At 30.2% G+C, this 6,726-nt stretch overlaps 1 long non-coding RNA gene across 1 annotated transcript; it reads left to right on the forward strand.

Annotated features, from left to right (window-relative positions):
- LOC146957968 (uncharacterized) lies at window positions 1-3,656 on the forward strand. The gene is made up of 5 exons (XR_015024497.1): window positions 1-606; window positions 1,085-1,214; window positions 1,670-1,731; window positions 1,822-1,953; window positions 2,689-3,656. It is a non-coding gene; the product is annotated as an uncharacterized LOC146957968 (long non-coding RNA).
- Window positions 3,657-6,726: the final 3,070 nt, after the last annotated feature.

Genomic DNA, 6,726 nt, shown 5'->3' on the forward strand with positions numbered 1-6,726 from the left:
TTTCCCTCCCAACCACTAAACTTAGGTGTGTGTTGCAAGCTTTTGGTACCTCATTCAATGAGTTTTTCAAATTTTCAAATTTGAATTTCCCTCCTATATGCACATGTTTCACTACAGCGGTTACCTACTTCGTTTTTCAATTTTCAAAAGATGGTTAATAATAAATAAATGGAGGCACATGGCTCAATATCTGTTTGTCTGCCACAAAATTGATTTGTGTTCATTTTCCAAGCAAACTATTCAACATTTGCCTTCTTATCCATTTTTCCATGTATCTTTCATTATTCTCCAACCTTCTCTTCGCCAATTTATCTTTTCTATTGTTCCATCGGTCATTAGTCTCTTCTCTTCCCCATAGCAAACTATTCAACATTTGCCCTTATTTTTCTTCTTAAATTTGGAGGTTTCTTTTCAGTCCGTTCTTCCACAGTCTACTCAACCTTTGCGTTCAACACGGGATCGCCGGGACACTCCTTTTCAGTCACCGTAATCCACCGTCAAATCTCAAGTTTTAGGATCGGTGAAATGTGTAGCTGATTGAGTAGGTTTGACCGACCGAAAATGTTCAGATGAATCGGTAAAAGAAGGCCAAAGCTGATTGAATCGGTACCTTCTAATTTCTTCATTTTCTATTCATTCATTAAATCAATTTCAAACTCAATTTAATTTTGTTTATAGTGTTGAAATGAACTGTTTTCTTTATTATTATGTAATTTAAGTAGATGCAATCTGTTGTAGATCATTTGGTGCTATCTATAGTGAGCAGTGTTCTTTTTATTATCTAACTATTCAGAAATTTTCTATTTTGTAGTTAATTAAAATATTATTGCAAAGAATGATGTCATTTATATATAACTGGGTTATCACTTCTCATCTAATTGAAAAATCTTATTTTTTGCTGGGGAATCTTTTGAATCTAATTTATTTGTTATTTATCATTGATTTTTTAATAATTACTTTTATTTTCTATTTTTCAGATTAAATTATTAATTTATTACTGTACATGTTTCAATTTTGTTCTGCATCTGAGTATTTTTTTTGGGTTATTTTTTGTTATTAAAGTGGTGATTATTTTGTCTTTCAGTCAGATTCAAAAAATTGGACAAATCAACAGAGGTTAGGAGTAGAGAGTTTGATATGTAAGCGGTGCCGTCGATACGATGACGGAGAGGGAGCCACACGGTGGATTGATGAGGTTTTACTATCCAATCAATGTATGCTTTAGTTTATTAGTGTATATTTTTTTTTTTGAATTTTTTTAAATTTATTTTTTATATTTTGAGGATTATGGCTGTGGGTGATTATTACTAAAGTAACGGTTTTCATGGTTGTGGTTGTCGAATTTTGATTTTTTAAATATTTGAGTTTGGTGGATTTGAAATGGTTGTGGGTACTATGTGTTTGTGAAAAATTTTGAATGAGCAAAGAGAGAAATAATTGCAATATTTTAGAGAGGGGTGCTTTCGATTAAGGATATTGAAGAAAATTCACCATCATTTGAAGAAAGAAACTTTTGCAAACTTATGCAATTTGTACATTTCTGCAATAGTTAGGAATTAGACTTTAGTGTGAGTTTATTTAGTTCTAATTTGTGCCTTTTTGTTTCATCATCCCTCATTCTCTTTCATTTTTATTCCTTATTTATAATCTTCTTTTTCTTTTTTGCAAGAGAGTTGCTGCAACATAGCATACTGCTTAAGTTAATAAGGAGGTTCAAGCAGAGGCATACAGGTGTGGAGAAGAATGGTTAACTTCTTTATTTAGGAAATTTGGGGGTTCCAACCATTCTTGATTTGTTTGTTTTTTGTTGTTCATATACAGGTTTACTTCTTTATTTAGGAACTTGAGCATCTTGAGCATGCTTTGGTGTAGATTTATTGAGGCATACAGGTGTGGAGAAGAATGGTGAAATTCATCTGGTCAAATTGGATTTGGGATATGTCACAGCTCATAGTAATGTGTTCTTTGATCCTTAATTTTTTTTATTAAAGTACCTATACATGTTGTGATTGTTTTTAAACAATGCTATTGTAAACATTAAGTTGCATTAGTTTAATCTTTGTTTATCATCTTCAACAAGTTTCAAATATGGAGCCAATAAAAAGTGATAAGGGTAGAACCTTGAAAGGTATGAGTTATAATATGTTTACGATTAAAAAATGAGATAAAAGAGGCTATGACTACTACTATTGAGTTACATATTTTAACTAGAAGCTAAGACTTCATTTCATAAGTCATATTTCACTTAAAGGAAGATTGAAGTTAGTGGGAAATAAATATGATTTGTGAAACTTCTTATGACAACTCTCTGTGCATGATTATTGCTCTTGATGTGCCACTTTTTTTTAAATTTATTCAGAAATTCATTTCAATTTTTGAGTAGTAGAAATAGCTCAAACCAGCTGACAAAAAAAAAGCACTCTGAAAATTGTTGACGGTAGTACATATGAGTGTAATTTCTTGCAATCATGTGATCATTACTATAGATGTTATTCATTTTTTATGATGTTATTTGAGTTATATTATTTTGCTAATATTTGGCAACTGTCTAAAAAGTTTTAATTAATAATTTGTTTTTCTTTATTGGAGCTTCTCTTATTATTTTGCTAATATTTGTTTTTGTTCATTTTTGCTTTTTATATTTGAGAGGAAGTAGAAAACCAATAGTCTCATTTTGCTTTATTTCAGGTTGCATAAGTCAATGACAACATGTTTCAACCCCATCCGTTAAAGAGGTCTATGTTCAGCCCCAATTTGAAGATAACCTTGCATTCTGTATTGGTTGCAGGTCTCTTCGAGTTTTTTGGGTGTTGTCTGTCATTCGTGTTGTTTCATTTGTGCACTGCAGGTCTGTTGTGAATTTTCTCTGCTTGAGTTGGTTTTCCGGTTGTCTCTGCAGCTGTCGTTTTGTTTTGCATGGTTATTAGTTCAGGTTGCTTCATCAATCATTGATGAGGCTGTTTTCTGGTCCAACTTCATATTTCTTTGGCATTAGTTTTTTAGCCGACAGTCTGGTGTTGTTTTTAGGTGTTAGCATGTTTTGGTTTTGGAGTTAAATTATGTTGGATTTGATTTTGTTGTTTTCTGGTGTTATCATGTTGTCCTGTTTTGGAGTTAAATTATAGAATACAAGTTTTTAATTTATGTTTTAGTGGGCTGTTTGCATTTTTGTGTCATGCTGGATTTGCAGTTTAGGTGGTGTGTGGTTTGGCCTGATAGATATTTGGTTTTGGTTTGTTTTCTTTTTGGTGGCTTCTTTTGTTCAATAGCTTGGAGAACAACGTTACTGTGAAATAATTTCCACCAATGTTCAATACCTTGGAGCAAAATGATAGCAATGAAGATGATAACTTAATGTTGGAGATGAAAAGGAGAGTTTTGATCAAGTAAAAGCCTATAAAAGAGCTTTAAGTTGGACAACAAGCTAAAGCAACGTAATATCAGAGATTCTGGTGTTCTAAGTACAGTTTTGATGTTCTGAAGTTTGAGTATAACAGTATCAATCACTTTGATTGCACAAACAAATAAATCACTTTATATCCATTAGTTATGTGATAATCTTTAATTAAAAGAAACAATGGACTCTGATAAATTTTATTTATGTATCCTGATTTTTAAATTCCAGTCCAATATATTTCGTTTTATTGTGTATCAAATTATTCCGGCTCATAAGACCCGTGCGGCGCACGGGTCGGCGTTCTAGTTATTAGAAATAGATAGATTGGATATATGATCTATTGGAGCATTTTTCATCTACCCTTTCAAACCAACGCAATTAGTTAAACAAAGTCTTGGATGTAAAATATTAGTACATTGTTTATTTACGTATACAATAGTACATCTTGAGAAGTCAAAGATCAGAAGGAGGTTACCAAACAGAAACAGGTATCTAAAACCTAACACTCTAACTAATTTCTTTCACACGTATAAAAGAAGAGAAGAAGATCCACACTCTTTGATTCTATCCGGTTAAAAATTATATTTCTTTAATTTTTGTAGCTATCAATCGATTATATCTCATTTCAAATTTAGTTGAACCCACCATATGTTTGGAATCCATATTTTTGGTGGAAGAAGAGAGAAAAGCAACTATGAACTATACAAGCAAGATCCACTCAAAAATAAAAACAAGAAGCTCTACAAGCAAAATGCATTAAAAAAAGAAAAACTCTACAAGCAACCAACTCTCATATGGTTCTTTATCTTATTTTCTTGTAACAAAATTCTTATAATTTTATTGTAAGAAAATAGTTTCTTTTCTTTTTTCAATAGGTCTTTTAAGTTTCGTAACATTAACAATGTTGACATTTTCATAGTTTACAAAGTAAAATGCATATAATGATGATTCATGTTAATATTAGTAGGGGTGCTTAATTGTGGTTTAAACACTAAAACCGAATTATTAATGAGTTGGGTTAGGTTTAGCCTCATGCAATATTTTTTAAATTTTAAATAAAAAATGTAATTCAATTAATACATTGTGCTGGAACATTTAAAAAATTGTAAAATTTCAATATTTAATTTGAATAAAACACATCATCGAATGTTTAAAATTATCCCACAAAAGCAAATACGTATTTCAATTAATAATGGTTTATATATAACATGCAAACATCGTTAATTAGTCAAAAAATAAAATAAAAATAATATTACATGTCAGCCAGTTGGAGTTTGAGGGTTCAAAACATCAAACCTGCTACCGAACAAAACACCATTAAATTTGAATGGGTTAATTCATTTGGATCTAAACTTGATTCAATTTGATTAAATTTAAAAATGTGGGTTAGGTTTATTTGAGTGTTCAGGTTCCCGCGTTAATATGTACTCATAAAGACCGCTAAATATTACTAAGTTGATCTAGATTGTCCAACTTAGGCTTCTTTTTTGTTTTTTTGGTAGATAGACGAAATGGTAAAGACATTATAAACTCACACACACAAGTGGAGGTACCGGGATTCGAACCCCGATCATAGCATCTGACCTAACAATTTCGGCATTTTTATCAGTCGAGCTAGGACTTGTGGATTCCAACTTATGCTTCTAGTGATGAAAGAATGAAATGTTTATCTTTATGGAATAATAATTTAATGTTCATCTTCATATAAGTCAAAAGGTTCTCTATTGACAGAATTATTTTTCCATAGATATGTTGGGAAGCAATAAAAAGAAATCTTCACACAAGTGAGGCGAGAAAGTACACCCACACAAAAAGCAAAAAGAAATGAAAGACAACTCTCATGTTTAATGTAGTCATAACTTCATGCACACGTCGATAATCTCACAAATTTAATATGGTCTGGCGCTTCATACCTACATCCCAAATCTAATGACATTATATTGTAGGCTTAAATATACAAATGATCCCGAAAAATATTGAACGTTTTGGTTTTACTTCATGTAAATTTTTTTTTTTTAGTCCTTGCAAATTAAATAATTTTTTTTTACTTTTGGTCCTTGTTTTGTAAAATTGATTTATATTGAATTTGGTCCTTATAATATATAAAATATTCTATTTTAGTCCCTCAAAATAAGGACAAAACTAAATATTTTAGAAATCAATTTCAATATGAATAGATTTATAGGGACTAAATACTAAAGACCAAAACAAAAGATTCTATATTATTTGCCAAAATGATCATAATAATAAATATAATTATTTGCCAATTACAATGAATGAAAGATGAATCCAATTAAACAAGGCAAGGATGATTAAACGAATAGTTTAATCTTGAACTAGAAACTCACTATCAAACAACACTTTAATCAATACCATCAAAATTAATATTTTTAAATTCAAACACTTAACAATCTCAAATGAAACCTATAGTTTACACAAGAAATCTCTGCTAATGAGAAGCAAAAATATGAATCAAGATATTAAAATTGCAACTAAGGTAATTCTAATTTCTAAAATGGTTCATCCATGGAAGTTTAGTTAAACAACTTATTCGAAACAAATATTGAATAAAGCAATGATCAATCAATCTAACACAATTCTAAACATAACAGTTTCAATAGGATTCAAATTATACAAACCAATGTAAAAGATACAAAGGAGATAAGATATGACACCATGATTTATAGTGGTTCACCCCAAATCATCTTAGCTATGAGGTTAGTCCACTCTCGATGAATGAATTCACCAAAGTTTACATGAAGAAGAGATTAAAGGGTTGTAATAGAAGAAGAGAGTTACGAGTCAAGAGATTTATTATAACTATTTTGTTAATTTATTGTGAAACTGAGAGAATAATTGTAGAGAATAAGTGCAATTTACAACGAAAATAGAGGATTCAGTGGACATGACCATCTTTCCTTTAGAAATCTTTACCGAGTTATTTACATTTGACGTTTCAGTCAATGATTGTGAAACTAAATTATATGTCCAATGCATCCCCCAATTTTATGTCCTAATTATTATTAAATTGATGAGTTGAGATTGAAATTTCTTTTATGAAGACAAATTTATTTTATTACTGATAAATTTTAATAAACATGCTAAAAGTTTTTTTTTTTGACAAAACTCTTGCTAAAAGTTTATCATACACAAATTACTGTCTTTTATCAATATAACTTCCTATAAGTTTTACTCTCATTTGAGCGATCAAAACTCTTTTATCTCATTTTCTCTTAATCTTCAGTATTCTAATATTAGTCCCTCTTTTGATTTCTTAATCCAAGTTCTGATCTTTTTTTTTTAAAGAAAAACATGCTCAGTGCATTTCA

Source organism: Medicago sativa, chromosome 1 (genome assembly GCF_051527215.1).
Source record: "Medicago sativa cultivar Bolivia chromosome 1, Bolivia_mono, whole genome shotgun sequence".
In the NCBI taxonomy this organism is placed as follows: Eukaryota; Viridiplantae; Streptophyta; class Magnoliopsida; order Fabales; family Fabaceae; genus Medicago; species Medicago sativa.